The sequence below is a fragment of the Schistocerca americana genome, chromosome 3 (assembly GCF_021461395.2).
Source record: "Schistocerca americana isolate TAMUIC-IGC-003095 chromosome 3, iqSchAmer2.1, whole genome shotgun sequence".
Lineage (NCBI taxonomy): Eukaryota > Metazoa > Arthropoda > Insecta > Orthoptera > Acrididae > Schistocerca > Schistocerca americana.
The window spans coordinates 741,383,622-741,399,012 of NC_060121.1; positions in this window are offsets into that span (position 1 = coordinate 741,383,622).

Below are 15,391 nucleotides of genomic sequence, written 5' to 3' on the forward strand. Positions count from 1 at the left end.
ACGTATTCTGACTGAATTCTACCAATATCATCCAGCCTTTTCCAAGTATTCCTCCTCTTGTGATTCCTGAGCAGAGTAGTCGCTTTAACTAGCTGAAATTTATTACAAAACTCAGAACGTTCTCCTCTCTCATTCCTTGTCCCAAGCTCATACTCTCCTGCAACTTTTTATTCTACTCCTTCCTCTACATCTGCATTTCAGTCCCCCGTGACTAATAGTATTTCATCTCTCCTTATGTACTGTAGTACCGGTTCAATATCCTCACATACATCCTCTGTCTATTTATCTTCAGCTTAAGACGTTGGCATGTACACCTGAAATATCGGTGTCGGTGTTGTTTGCTGTCGATTGCGATTGGAACAACACTATTACTGAACCGTTCATAGTAACACACCTTCTGCCCTACGTTCCTACTCGTAACGGATACTACTCCTGTTATACAATGTTCTGCTACTGTTGATGTTATCCTACACTCATGTGACTAGACATCATGTTTTCTTTCCATTTCAATTCACTGATCCCTTTGAGCCTTAGCATTTCTCTTTTCAAAATTGTCTAGCTTCCCTACCACCTTCAGGCTTCTGACATTCCACGTTCCAACTCGTAGAACGTTAACCTTTCGCTGATTATTCAATCTTCTTCTCATTGTAATCTCCCCCTTGGTATACCCCTCCTGGAGATCTGAGTGGGGGACAATTCCGGAATCGTTTGGCAATGGAGAGGCCAACATGACACTTTTTCTTCAATTACATGCCACATGTCCTCTGGTGTGTACGTTACGTGTCTTTAATGCTGTGGTTTTCATTGACTTCTGCATCCTCCTACCGTTGATCTTCCGCCTTTAGGCGCAGTTGCTGCCCATCCCAAGTACAGAAGAATGTCCTGACCCTCTGTCTCCTCCTCCATGTCTGAGAGCGACTTCTTGTACCCGGAGACTTCGGACACTAATGCTGATTATTAATAAAAATTGAAGCGGTGGCGGGACTGAGAACATTTTGATTACTAATCGAAGACGCTACAGCTACACCACCGCTGCCTTCATTGGATGGGGTGCAAAAAATAGTGTATGAAATAACAATAAATCAACACGTACTGAAATTACTGTGTGGCATTTTTGCATTAAATTCAGACATTAAATGGAAAATAGCATATACTTACATCAACTAAATGCGGTAGTGTATTATTGTTATTATTATTATTATTATCATTATGATAATTAATTTTTGTCTGTCATGAGTGTATAAACGAGTGTTCATACTTCTGTTGCCTACATAGAATTAGTGAGGCAATGCAGCATCAGAGGAGCTTAAAAACAGTGTGAAGTTACTGGCTAGATAGGTGCGAGGAAAGGGGTAACATTGTTTCATTGGATTACCACTTCGTCCTAAAGATGAAATAACCAAGTTAAGTTTAGTTACAGCATAGTGTGGTGTTAGTTGGACGCTGCAGTGTACAACACGCGTATCAGGCGTTGTAGTAAACAGTACACTGAAAGAGATTCATAGAAATAGGCAGCTTCGTATAGGAAAAGATCAGGATCAGCCAAGAAAATAGTATCATGCAAGCACAGAGATCTAACAACATTTGCGATCTAACATCCAAAACATGTTCGGGCTCACATGCAGTTCCTCTTTGTCGAAATGTCTTGGATCAAGCTCGTCTAGGGGTTGAACCGCACATGTCACATTACTCTCCATAAATTACCCACTTGTGATTCGTTGGCAAAATTGTCTGGATGATGGCAAGTTTGCGATATACAAAGTTAACATAACATATAAAAACAATAATAATAGTATCGGGAACTAAATTTCGACCCATAAATGATGTAGGCCACACAGTTGCGATTTGGTTAGAATAATGGTTAGAATAATGGTTCAAATGGCTCTGAGCATTATGGGACTTAACATCTGAGGTCATCAGTCCCCTAGACTTAGAATTACTTAAACCTAACTAACCTAAGGGCATCACACACATCCGTACCCGAGGCAGGATTCGAACCTGGGACAGTAGCAGCAGCGCGGTTCCGGACTAAAGTGCCTAGAACCGCTCGGCTACTCCGGCCGGCCAAACTAATAGCGAAAGTGGTCATATTTAGAGCTAGTATTACACTCGAGAGCATATCCATTTGACACAGTTCGATCATTCAAAATGTCATCGCGTAATACAAGTTATCTAGGCGAGAAGTTAGATTTCACACCTGGTGCGTGGCTGCTCACCGCTCAGAGACTAAGTCCTGCGATACCACACAACACGAAATTTTCAAAGACGTTTCACTTCCTAACTGCCTAAAGACCGACTGTCCGCTTTCGCGTCTCAATCCGAACTGTCCCTTTGGTGCCTCCAATCGATCTATCCGATTTCGCGTCTGCAGCAGCACTGTCCCTCTCTCCGTCCCCAGCCCCGTTTCTCACGCACCGAATATCCTCGCTCAACTGACTAGGGCAGTTCCCTTTCCTGAAGCCGACCATCTGATTGGCTACGGCTTATTCTACATTATTTTACATTTTAACATATTTAAATAATCAAAACTTGACCACTTTCGAGTTCTAAAAAAGGAACAATAATATCCATTACATAATAAATGTTAAATTCTTTTACATGAAACCGATACGATTTCCTTCTTAGCTTTGAATGCCACGGCCAGTACCCTTGTACCAATGTGCTTTTTGATAAATAAATAAAGAACAAAAGTAGCTATTATCCGCTAAACTTTACAATTGTCTTATTACATAATGATTCAATAAGGTGTCATGCTGTCATCGTTCAATGTGTTTTGTGTGGAGGCAATGATGACCAGATACTTAACTGTAAATACTGATAATTTAAATTTACTATACCTTTTAAATAAATAAAGTTACAGAGTTGATATTTAGAATGTGTGTCATTTTAATGACGAGCTTCTGTATGAAATGTCGATCGTTAAGATCGACCAAAGCGTTCAGATTTTAGCATTCCGGTCTTTGTTACAAGACTTCTTAGTTTCAATAAAGGCTAAACTATTATAGATATGATCAATATTCAATTTTTATTGGGATCACCATGAAAATTTATGGACGATGGCAGATTAAAATTACTATGGCTTGGTTCTCTGCATTACTACTGAATTAAATAGTTTTCATAAACGTTTCCCTTTATGGCCGATCTTAGAACCACCATATTTTACACTGTTACGTCTCCTTGGCCACAAACGGCTTCTACTGGGTTTCCCTATGACGTAGGTTCTCGTCTGTCTCACATGCACACTACAGCGCTTAGGCCTCAATAGGTAATAAACGCCAGTGAGTTTTTCCAGCTCTTGGTGAATCTGCGCCTTTGTGGCACGCGGTCCTGGACGATAGGGTTCGTTTCACATTTCCTGTCGCCTGACTCTTTCGGCCATATATTTTAAATGAGAACTCAATGCTCGTTAACTCACACATTTTGTATTCAGTAATGTAGGACAGACAGATTGCTACTTATCATAAAGAAGACACTTCAAGCTTCAAACAGACACAACTCAAAGACACTCACATAAAGCTTTCGGCCACAGCCTTCGTCGGTAAAAGAGACACACACATACATACACACACACCATTCACAAACACACACACAAGCAAGCACACCTCACGCAAACACGACCGCCAAAACCAGCATCTCGCGTTGTAATGCGACATCATTTAAGACGCAACAATCTGTAGGGGGCGGAGTAGGGAAGGGATGGTAGTGTACGGGTGATGAGAGAGACGAACGCCGACTGGTGGAGTGTGCAGCGACTAGACTGCCAACACACGGAATGTCAAGAAGTTGTGGGGAAGGGAGTTGGGGAAAAAACGGAGCAAGAAAGGAGAGGTGTGGGGAAAGTTGGGCGGATGCATTGGCACAGGGCTACAAATAAACTGAGTTGGAGATGAGGACTTTGAGGAGATGATAGTACAGAGGCGATGGAAACTGTTGGTGGAGGGTGTGGGGACAATATGTTACCGCAGGTTTAGGCCGGAATAACTACGGGAGCTGAGAATGTGTTGTAAATATAATTCCCATTTGCGCATTTTAGAAAAACTGGTGATGGCGAGAAGGATCCAGTTGGCTTGGGTAGTGAAGGAACCCTTGGATAGTGAAGGAACCATTGAAATCGAGTGTGTTATGTTTAGCTTCATGTTATGCCACAGGGTGGTCTACTTTGTTCTTGGCCATAGTTTGACAGTGTACGTTCATCCTGGTGGGTAGCTGGTTGGTAGTCATACCAACATAAATGGTGTGAATGGCGCGTGTGGGTCTCTCTGACTATGGCAGTGGCCGAAAGCCTTATGTAAGCTTTTTAACTGTGCCTGTCTGCGACTCGACATGTCTTCTCTTTCGCTAAACAGCGATCTGTCTTTTCCTATGTTGTTGATATTCCCACCTGCAGTTTCCTTTGTTTGAGATTTTCCTTTCATTTGATAAATTGGTCTTAAGTATATGAAAACAGTACCGATATGTGAAACAATGTGCAGTCAGAAAGCCGTCACGGGGCCTGGAATTAATCATATTTCGAGCAACAAAACTTAAACCTTTCATGCTACCCTGTTACATCCACTGTAGAACTGGATCAGCACTTCCTGAGCAATGTCTGGCAACGCACTGTACTTGGCCCCGAACAGTAGCATCGACGAAATGTGGTTGTGCAGCTGCTCATTTACTTAGCCACGCGTATTATTTGTCTACTGCTAACACCTCAGAAAAATAATAGCCTAGAAAAGACTCTTCTTCATAAGTGTAATTCAGATTTGACGAAAATAAAATAGCCACTTGGATACTGTTGCCAGTTTGAAAATAAATCTAATTTCACTTAAATACAGAATGCTTGGAAATCATTACGTAGCTAAACAATGTAGCATCATAATTGAGTTCCTATCTCAACGAACAGTAATTGCGATCCTTGAATGCTTTCGCCAAATACCATTTGAAAAAAAAAAAAAAATGGCTCTGAGCCCTATGGGACTTAACTTCTGAGGTCATCAGTCCCCTAGAACTTAGAACTACTTAAACTTAACTAACTTAAGGACAGCACACACATCCATGCCCGAGGCAGGATTGGAACCTGCGACCGTAGCGGTCACACGGTTCCAGACTGTAGCGCCTAGAACCGATCGGCCACCTCGGCCGGCACCGTTTGAAGGTATTAGAGCAGACTCCCCTGGCGCAAGGTAGCCTTCTGTATGTACTGCACTGTCTCACATTCGCTTTAAATGTACATCTACATGTACAGCTTCGTGATTACTTTGCAGTTCACAATCAAGTGCCTGGCAGAGCGTTCATCGAACTCCTTCAAGCTAACTCTCTAACGTGCTCTCAAAAAGCACACCGGAAAAAATAACACTTCATTTTTTCCGTGCCAGCTCTAATTGCCCTTATTTTATTATTGTGATCGTTTCTCCATACGTACATGGGTGCCAACAAAAGCAATAGAAAAGCAACTGGAATCACTCAACAGAGGAACGTCCACTGGACCTGACGGGATACCAATTCGATTCTACACAAAGTACGCGAAAGAACTTGCCCCCCTTCTAACAGCCGTGTACCGCCAGTCTCTAGAGGAACGGAGGGTTCCAAATGATTGGAAAAGAGCACAGATAGTCCCAGTCTTCAAGAAGGGTCGTCGAGCAGATGCGCAAAACTATAGACCTACATCTCTGACGTCGATCTCTTGTAGAATTTTAGAACATGTTTTTTGCTCGCGTATCATGTCATTTCTGGAAACCCAGAATCTACTATGTAGGAATCAACATGGATTCCGGAAACAGCGATCGTGTGAGACCCAACTCGCCTTATTTCTTCATGAGACCCAGAAAATATTAGATACAGGCTCCCAGGTAGATGCTATTTTTCTTGACTTCCGGAAGGCGTTCGATACAGTTCCGCACTTTCGCCTGATAAACAAAGTAAGAGCCTACGGAATATCAGACCAGCTGTGTGGCTGGATTGAAGAGTTTTTAGCAAACAGAACACAGCATGTTGTTATCAATGGAGAGACGTCTACAGACGTTAAAGTAACCTCTGGCGTGCCACAGGGGAGTGTTATGGGACCATTGCTTTTCACAATATATATAAATGACCTAGTAGATAGTGTCGGAAGTTCCATGCGGCTTTTCGCGGATGATGCTGTAGTATACAGAGAAGTTGCAGCATTAGAAAATTGTGGCGAAATGCAGGAAGATCTGCAGCGGATAGGCACTTGGTGCAGGGAGTGGCAACTGACCCTTAACATAGACAAATGTAATGTATTGCGAATACATAGAAAGAAGGATCCTTTATTGTATGATTATATGATAGCGGAACAAACACTGGTAGCAGTTACTTCTGTAAAATATCTGGGAGTATGCGTGCGGAACGATTTGAAGTGGAATGATCATATAAAATTAATTGTTGGTAAGGCGGGTACCAGGTTGAGATTCATTGGGAGAGTGCTTAGAAAATGTAGTCCATCAACGAAGGAGGTGGCTTACAAAACACTCGTTCGACCTATACTTCAGTATTGCTCATCAGTGTGGGATCCGTACCAGATCGGGTTGACGGAGGAGACAGAGAAGATCTAAAGAAGAGCGGCGCGTTTCGTCGCAGGGTTATTTGGTAACCGTGATAGCGTTACGGAGATGTTTAATAAACTCAAGTGGCAGACTGTGCAAGAGAGGCGCTCTGCATCGCGGTGTAGCTTGCTCGCCAGGTTTCGAGAGGGTGCGTTTCTGGATGAGGTATCGAATATATTGCTTCCCTCTACTTATACCTCCCGAGGAGATCACGAATGTAAAATTAGAGAGATTAGAGCGCGCACGGAGGCTTTCAGACAGTCGTTCTTCCCGCGAACCATACGCGACTGGAACAGGAAAGGGAGGTAATGACAGTGGCACGTAAAGTGCACTCCGCCACACACCGTTGGGTGGCTTGTGGAGTATCAATGTAGATGTAGATGTAGATGTAAAATATTTTCCCCCTCTGAGCAAAAAGATGGTGACTGAAATCTAATGAAATGGTTCTACAGTGAAAAGCGCCCGTGTATCATATCCATGGCACAATACATAACACATTAAACAATACAAAAAGAGCTGTCCTTCTTTGAACTTCTTCGATGTCCTCCATCAGTCCTATCTAATGTGGGTCCCACAAAGCACAGCATTATCGCAGAAGAGGACAGACAAGGGTAGTTTATGCAGTCTCCTTAGTAGATCTCTTACATTATCTAAGTGTATGGCCAATAAATCACAGTCTTTGGTTTGCTTTCCACACTACGTTATCTATGTGATCGTTCCAACATATTCGTTATTGTAACCTCTAAGTATTTGCTTCAGTTTATAGAATTTATATTTGTGTGGGTTACCGTGTAAACGAAATTGATCGGATTCCATTTAGTACTCATGTAGATGACTTGACACTTCTCGTTATTTAGGTCAGTTGCCACCTTTTGAACTATATAAATACGTTGTATATATCGTTGTGTAATTCATTGTGATGATTTGATGGCTTTACAACACCATAAATGAGAGCATCATCTGCAAACAATCTGAGAGGGCTACTCAGATTGTCTCCCAAATCGTTTATATATGTCAGGAACATGAGAGGTCCTATAACACTTTCTTGGGGAACGCCAGACAGTACTTCTGCTTCTCTCGATGACTTTCCTGAAGTTACTACTATCTCCCTGGCAAGAAATCACGAATTTTGTCGCACAACCTAGAAAGTATTCTGTAGGCAAGGAATCTGAATAGAGGTCTTGTGAAAATCTAAAAATATGGAATCAATTTGACGTCCCCTGTCTTTGGCACTCATTACCTCGTGAGAATAAAGATGTAATTGTGTTTCACAACAACGATATTTTCTGAAACCTTGTTGGCTGTTTGTCAATAAATCGTTTTCTTCGAGGTAATTCATAGTGTTCGAGCATAGTATATGTTCCAAAATACTATTGAAAAACGACGTTAGCGAAATGGGTCTGTAATTCTGCTGATTACTACTGTTTCCTTTCTTGGGTATTGGTGTGACTTTTGCACATTTCCAGTTTTTGGGTACGGATCTTTCTTCTATTTTAGAGGTTATATGTGATAGATAATTATGGAGATGTTTTATCAGCATACTCTGAGAGGTATTTGACTGTTATAGAATCTGAACGGAGTCTTGTTTTTGTAATATTTTAAGCTGCTTCATTACACCAAGGACATCTACTTATAAATTACACATGTGGGCAATTGTTTTTGATTCGAGATCTGGAATATTTACTACGCATTCTTTTGTGTAGAGATTTCGGAAAACCGCGTTTAGTAACTCTGCTTTAGTGGCACTATAATCAGCATCATCACCGTCGTCATCCCGCAGTGAAGGTATTTATTGCATCTTGTGTACTTTACATACTACCAGAATGTCTTTGGGTGTTGTAGGAGATTTTGAGACAGATTTTCGTTGCGGAAATTACGAAAAGTTTCTCGCACTGAAGTTCGTTCTAAATTTCGAGCTTCAGTAGAACTTCCGCAGTCTTGGGAATTTTGCGTTCTATTAAATTTGGCACGTCTTTTTTCGTTGCTTCTGCAACAGTGTTCTGAACTGTTTTGTATGCGATGGGTGATCAGTATCATCTCTTATTAATTTATTTGATATATATCTCCCAATTGCCGTCGATACTGTTTGAATTTCAACCAAGTCTGGTCTACGCTTACATAGTGAGATTGGATTGGGTGGAGACTGTCTCTTAGGTAGCTTGTCTGGAGCAGTGTTATCCGGTTTTTTTTTTGTTAAATGTACGACGGCTTCCCATGTGCAATGGTCAAAGTCCACAGTCCTTTTTCTATCTGTTCAGGATGTCTACTATGCCTTTGACAGACATGTTGTGACATTCCGAAGACAAAAATGGTTCAAATGGCTCTGAGCCCTATGGGACTCAGCTCCTGAGGTCATTAGTCCCCTAGAACTTAGAACTAGTTAAACCTAAGGACATCACACACATCCATGCCCGAGGCAGGATTCGAACCTGCGACCGTAGCGGTCTCGCGGTTCCAGACTGCAGCGCCTAGAACCGCACGGCCACTTCGGCCGGCCCATTCTGAAGAAAGAATTTCTTAAACATATACAGAAACAAGCACTTTTTTAGAAAAGTGTGGTTAACTTTCCGAAAAGAGAGACTTTACGTCACATACACGTGTGCTTTTACTTTAGTGCCGGAAAGCTGTAAGACTATGGTACATTCGAGTTCCAGGTGTTACAGATATACGGCAGCTTACTTCTGCAAACAACAGAATTATCACTGTCAGATTTCCGATTATATGAAATGTAGTTTCAACAATGCTATTTATTCTGTCGATAGAAGTACACTCGACAGCAAAAAAAGTGAGTCACGCCTGAATTCCAACATGTAGGCTGCATCTGAATGTATGAAACCAACATAGCATATCTGTGTTGCACATCGTCGCAACCCTCCACAGTACCACAGTGCAGTCATTGTAAGACACACAATGGGTACCGCTAGAGAACATCGCCTTTATGACAGTCCGTCCAGATGTAAAGTAACACCACGATAGTACAGAAGAGATCAGACAGTCCTTAACGTTTGTAAACTAAACTTAATTACAATAAGTGCCATTTCAAACGTTATGGCACAACTAATTTTGTCACATAAATCGTTCAGTCACCCTTAGGCACAATTAAATATTTGATACAGTATATGGAATTAAAAAGTTGTATTACAATTGGAAACAAGTTCTTTGCTGTCTAAAAGGTTTACTCAACACATGCTGAACGTCGTTCAACGTTCAACAGGGAATGGTTTCGCATCAACTTTATGTAATGAAATGTCGTGTGACTAGGGCCTCCCGTCAGACAGACCGCTCGCCGGGTGCAAGTCTTTCGATTTGACGCCACTTCGGCGGCTTGCGCGTCGATGGGGATGAAATGATGATGATTAGGACAACACAACACCCAGTCCCTGAGCGGAGAAAATCTCCGACCCAGCCGGGAATCGATCCCGGGCCCTTAGGACTGACATTCTGTCTCGCTGACCACTCAGCTACCGGGGGCGGACAACTTTATGTCATACTGAGGGGTTAAAAGGAAACGTGATTAACGGCGGCAAGCACTCTACGGAAATCCCAACATTAACAGCGAATCACAAGTAATATCATTTTTTACATTACTCATCGACAGTTACTTGTACACAAAGTTGTACTTTAAATGATATGACCAACGTCTTCGTTCTGGATCCGGATGCAAACCCAGAACCTAAAGCAATTGTTAACCAAGCAAAGCTTTGTGCCTTATCGAGACTCGATCACTAGGCAGAAAGAGACGTCAAATATTGCCGTTTCCACTAGTATCAGTTATCAATTCGCAACTTGAACGTAAATGACGATAATATTTGTGCGAAACCAGGAACCATAACATGACAATTACCTTGTTGGTAATTAACCTCGAAAGACGTTGGATGTTGTTGCATTGTCAAGGAACAAAGGATGCACATTTTTAAAATTGAAATGCCATCATGTAATGCTGGTGACAAGGATGCGAACCCAGCACCTGATTGGATTGTTGAATACGTACTTAAAATCAGAATGTAGATATCACACTTTGTCACCAGTAGTGAGGTTGTAACCTTAAATGACGACTGAAGTTGCATTGCCTGACCGGGATTCGAACAAGGCGCCTACAGCCGTCGTTGTCTAACCAGGAACAGACGAAAAATGTGCAATGTTAGTCCACCATTAGCGAGATGTGCGCACGTTTAACTAGAAATAAGGCGACGAAAACGTCTGTGCTGACCGAGAGTCGAACGCCGCACACATGGTTATGAAGACACGTTAATAATTTAAAAAAAATGTTCAAATGTGTGTGAAACCTTAAGGGACTTAACTATTAAGGTCATCAGTCCCTAAGCTTACACACTACTTAACCTAAATTATCCTAAGGACAAACACACACACCCATGCCCGAGGGAGGACTCGAACCTCCGCCGGCACCAGCCCCACAGTCCATGACTGCAGCGCCTCAGACCGCTCGGCTAATCCTGCGCGGCTAACACACACAAGTAACTTCTTCACCCCTAGTAACTCCAAGTGCAGAACGCCAGTAAGCTCCGTAGTTCACTATTCGCAGTAAAGGTATCATCCCTTCGCTGCCGAGCCGGCCGAAGTGGCCCTGCGGTTCTAGGCGCTACAGTCTGGAACCGCGAGACCGCTACGGTCGCAGGTTCGAATCCTGCCTCGGGCATGGATGTGTGTGATGTCCTTAAGTTAGTTAGGTTTAAGTAGTTCTAAGTTCTAGGGGACTGATGACCACAGCAGTTGAGTCCCATAGTGCTCAGAGCCATTTTGAACCTTCGCTGCCGACTGGGGCAGAGCGGCATTCGTTTGAGCTGCGACAGATGGAGGAACCCCGGAAGGCAGAGACTCTGTCACCAGCAATCCGTTGTAAACTAGAAAACGTATTTCATTTAATGAACCAATGGCCACGTAAGTTCACAAGGCTCTTACTTTATTTGAAACTGAGACGTTGAACATTGTGGTGCTGGACTGGGATTTGAATTAGATTTCACTGTGTTTCCAAGATTAAAATCCCTTCTAGGCCTCCTCGAAAGGCACCTATCTTGTTTCGAATCCTGATTAGCGCAAAATATTCATTATTTCATTTCAAGCCCTAGCATGTGCACTCTGAACTACTAGTGAAAAACAGTTGCATTTTCAACGTCTCTTCGAGCGTTGTGAGCTGTAACGTGTTCGTTTCAACTGACAGCCACATGATGAGCTTTTTATCACAACATTACAAGATGAAACGTTTCCTTACATCTTTTCAAGTTCAAACATTCCTCTCCATCCTACTGGCGAAAACGGATTTGGGTTTGACGTTGTGCTCGTTGTGATCACCAATGACGATATGTTGTGGATTCAACTTCTAGCCAGCAGAGTATTTTCCATCACATCATTGAAAGTACAAACATGCCACTCCTAGCTATTATTGGAAAAGAATTTGATAGTTAAAGTGTCTTCATGACCACGTGTGCGGGGTTTGAATTCCATTCAGCACAGAACTTTTCGTCGCCTGATGTCTAGCTAAACATCCGCACACCTCGCTACTGGTGAACCAACAATAGCTGTTTATCGTCTCTTCCTGGCTATAAAAGGACAGCGCTAGATGCTGGGTTCGAAACCCAGTCAGGCAAAAAGAGTTCTATCGCCATTTAAGGCTCCAGCATCTCGCTGTTGGTGAAAATATTTAATTCTGATTTTATGTACTTCGTTAACAGTCCGATTAAGTGCTGGGTACGCATCCCTGTCACAAGCTTTACATAATCGCATTTCAATTTTAAACATGAGAATACCTTGTTCCTCGTGAATAACACCATATTAAACTTCGTTGGGGGTAGCCCCCTGGAAGGTAACTGTTATGACAAGATTCCCAGTTCAGTAAAAACATTTTCGTCTTTTATTTTCAGGATCTGAATTGATAACCGATACTGCTGCAAACGTCTATATTTCACGTCTCTTTATGCCTAGTGATCGGGTCTCAATAAGGCACAAACAAAACTTAGCTTAGTTAGCAATGGCTGTAGGCGCTGGGTTTGAATCCTGGTCCAGAACGACGACATTGGTCATGTCATTAAAAGTTCAAATTTGTGTACACGTAGATGCTGATGTGTTACGAGAACAATATTGCTGGTGATTCGCTGTTAATGTTGAGATTTCTGTAGAGTGCTTGTTGCTGTTAATCGCGTCTTTTTACTGGTTCGTCCAATATACAGTGTGCAGAGCCACTCGCCGTTGAGCGACGTTCAGCACGTGGATGGAAAACCTTTTCGAGAGCGAAAAACTTTTTACCAATTGACGTACAGCTTTGTAACTCCATATATTGTCTCAAGTATTTAATTTTGACTAAGGATTACTGTACGATATATGTAAAATAATCCGTTTTCTCAGAACTTTTGGAATGTCACTTGTTGTAATTAAGGTTAGTTTATGAGTGTTATGGGGTGTCTCATCGCTAAGAACGTGTTTTCTAATATGTTCTGTATGCCGATATTAGTTGACGCTTAGACTGACTGCCATAAAGACCTTTGGTCTCTAGTAGTCTCTTGTGGTATCCATTGTGTGTAGTCAAACGACTGTACCCCATGGAATTTTGATGTTTAGAGGGCCTGCAACACAGCTACGTTATGTTGGTTGTATTGGCCAGTGACCCACTTTTTTTGATGTCAAGTGTACATACAGCTTTCAAATATTCGAAAGTCTGCAGGCTTAGGGCATTTCGTATGTCCCGTTAGTATGATACTGTTTGCTGGAGGAAGGGACAGTGAGTGGAATGTGGGGCAGCCACTTTCGATAAAGAAATAAAAAAATTGTGTTATGTAATTGTAGTCATAAACTAGGACATAGAGGTTAATTTACATCTGCAGAATGTCTTTCCTTGTAAATAGTTGAAACAACTTTTTTAACTCATGTCAAAACTGTTCATGTGCTCGACAAAATTATTATACAACTTTTAATGTACCTGCTCTGTTTAGAGTGGGATTACCATTATAAGTGGCTCTTACTGTATCCTAATACGTGGAAACTCTGTCACGTATAAAACTATGAGCCATATAATTAATTAATGTACGCAGTCGGACTATAGCACGAGAAATAGAGGTTATCGGAGCAGTTCACACTCAAGTCAATAACGCATCGATAATTAGAAGACTGGAAATCTTAAGGCAGTAGATCTCAAGAACTGTTTACAAACGTACTGCTGGAAAGGAAGTGACTTAGACATTCACATGTGCAATCGAGCATCTGAATATCACAAAAAAATCGACTCTAATATTCCAGGAATAATCAATGTATTTAAGCAACTCGACCCATAGTTGGTTACCGAGCGCTAGTGATGTAACCTACAACTACGGGTACAACAGTCAAGTACGAAATATTGAACATACACAGTTCCATAGAATTACGTATAGCTTCTCTGCTTGTTGTTCCAGCGTCACACTCATCTTATATACTGTAACTAGATGCATAGAACAGGATACATGATATTCATGTGATGCTGTATCTGATTTAGAAGTATCATACAACAGCGCTACAATGAATTACTCACTTCAGTCAAATTATATACAGTGGGATAGCCCAGAAAGAATGGTCAGAATTCAGTGATATGACTGGAACGATCTTTCGAGGCAGAGAAGTCTAATTAACGTTGGCCGTAAAATGCATACCTCTGGACCTTTGAAACTGTGAGCATTCCACCTTCGATATTGTGAGAAAAGTATCTTCTACTGCAAGCTCTTTGCTTTCCATATTTTGAGAGGTGGTAGAATAGACCAAAACAAGGAGGAAATGGGCTGGAAATGCTTATCTGAAAAGTTGTGAGCACTTGTTCGTCTTCGCTACTTTGAAACACTTCTATGCTGTTGAACAAGTACATATGTCTTAAGGTATTCATTTTAGAACTCATATTTACTTCACAATTATTTCTTATTCTGGTTCATACTACCTCCTCGCAAAATGTTGAAACCAAAGAGCTTGCAGGAAAAGAGATTTGTTTCACAGTATCGAAGAGGAATAAGTGCTCATAGCTCTTAAGATATGAATTTCAGAGCCCATGTTTACTGAAATTTTTGGCTTCGAATGATCGTTTCCGTGAAAACCCTGATTACAGACCATTCCTCCTGGGACACCGTGTGTATTGTATTCTGCTATTCTACTATGGTTGCAAAATATCGGTCCTGTTAATGCAGTCCAGCACTAATAAAACACAAGACAAAATAAGGTGAGAGTATTTATGCACGATTGCATAAGATTAATTGTTAATGCAGTTAAGAACTAACTAAACGACCAGAGAAAGCGAAATAAGGTGAGAGTTTTTATGTACAGCTGCATGTAATTGAATTGATAAGACAAATAATATAGAACGTGTCCTCTGAGTCCAGAAATACCACTTGTGACACAAATTCAAGTGCATACTCATCATCTGAATAAAGTTTTCATCACAATATAAAGTGTTTAATACGGTAAACTGAAGGAAAAAGTGACAGACTCACTCTTTGGCTTCAGTACCAAGCCTCGTGAACACACAACTGTACAATGGATTAGCAACGGCTCTTGGAACGTAAGTCCACTCGCGGTATTCATAGTAGTTCCGCATCGTGAATGAATGACATTTCAGCCCTGGGATCCAGTCATCTCATGAATGATTAATTAAATAAGTTTGCAGATAGGTGATGCCTACAGAGAGCCGCAATGAAGTAAACCAACTCAACAAATAGAAACCCTCCGACAATCTGCATTCGACACCAAACCTCCTCGCTTCATTGCCGTCCAGACCAGACCAGCTGACAGCAGAATAGCGAATAGAATAGGTTTTAAAACAAAATACCCCGTTCTTCCGGAGCGGTCAGCCCTCTCATGGGCCCGCACTTCCTGAAGTG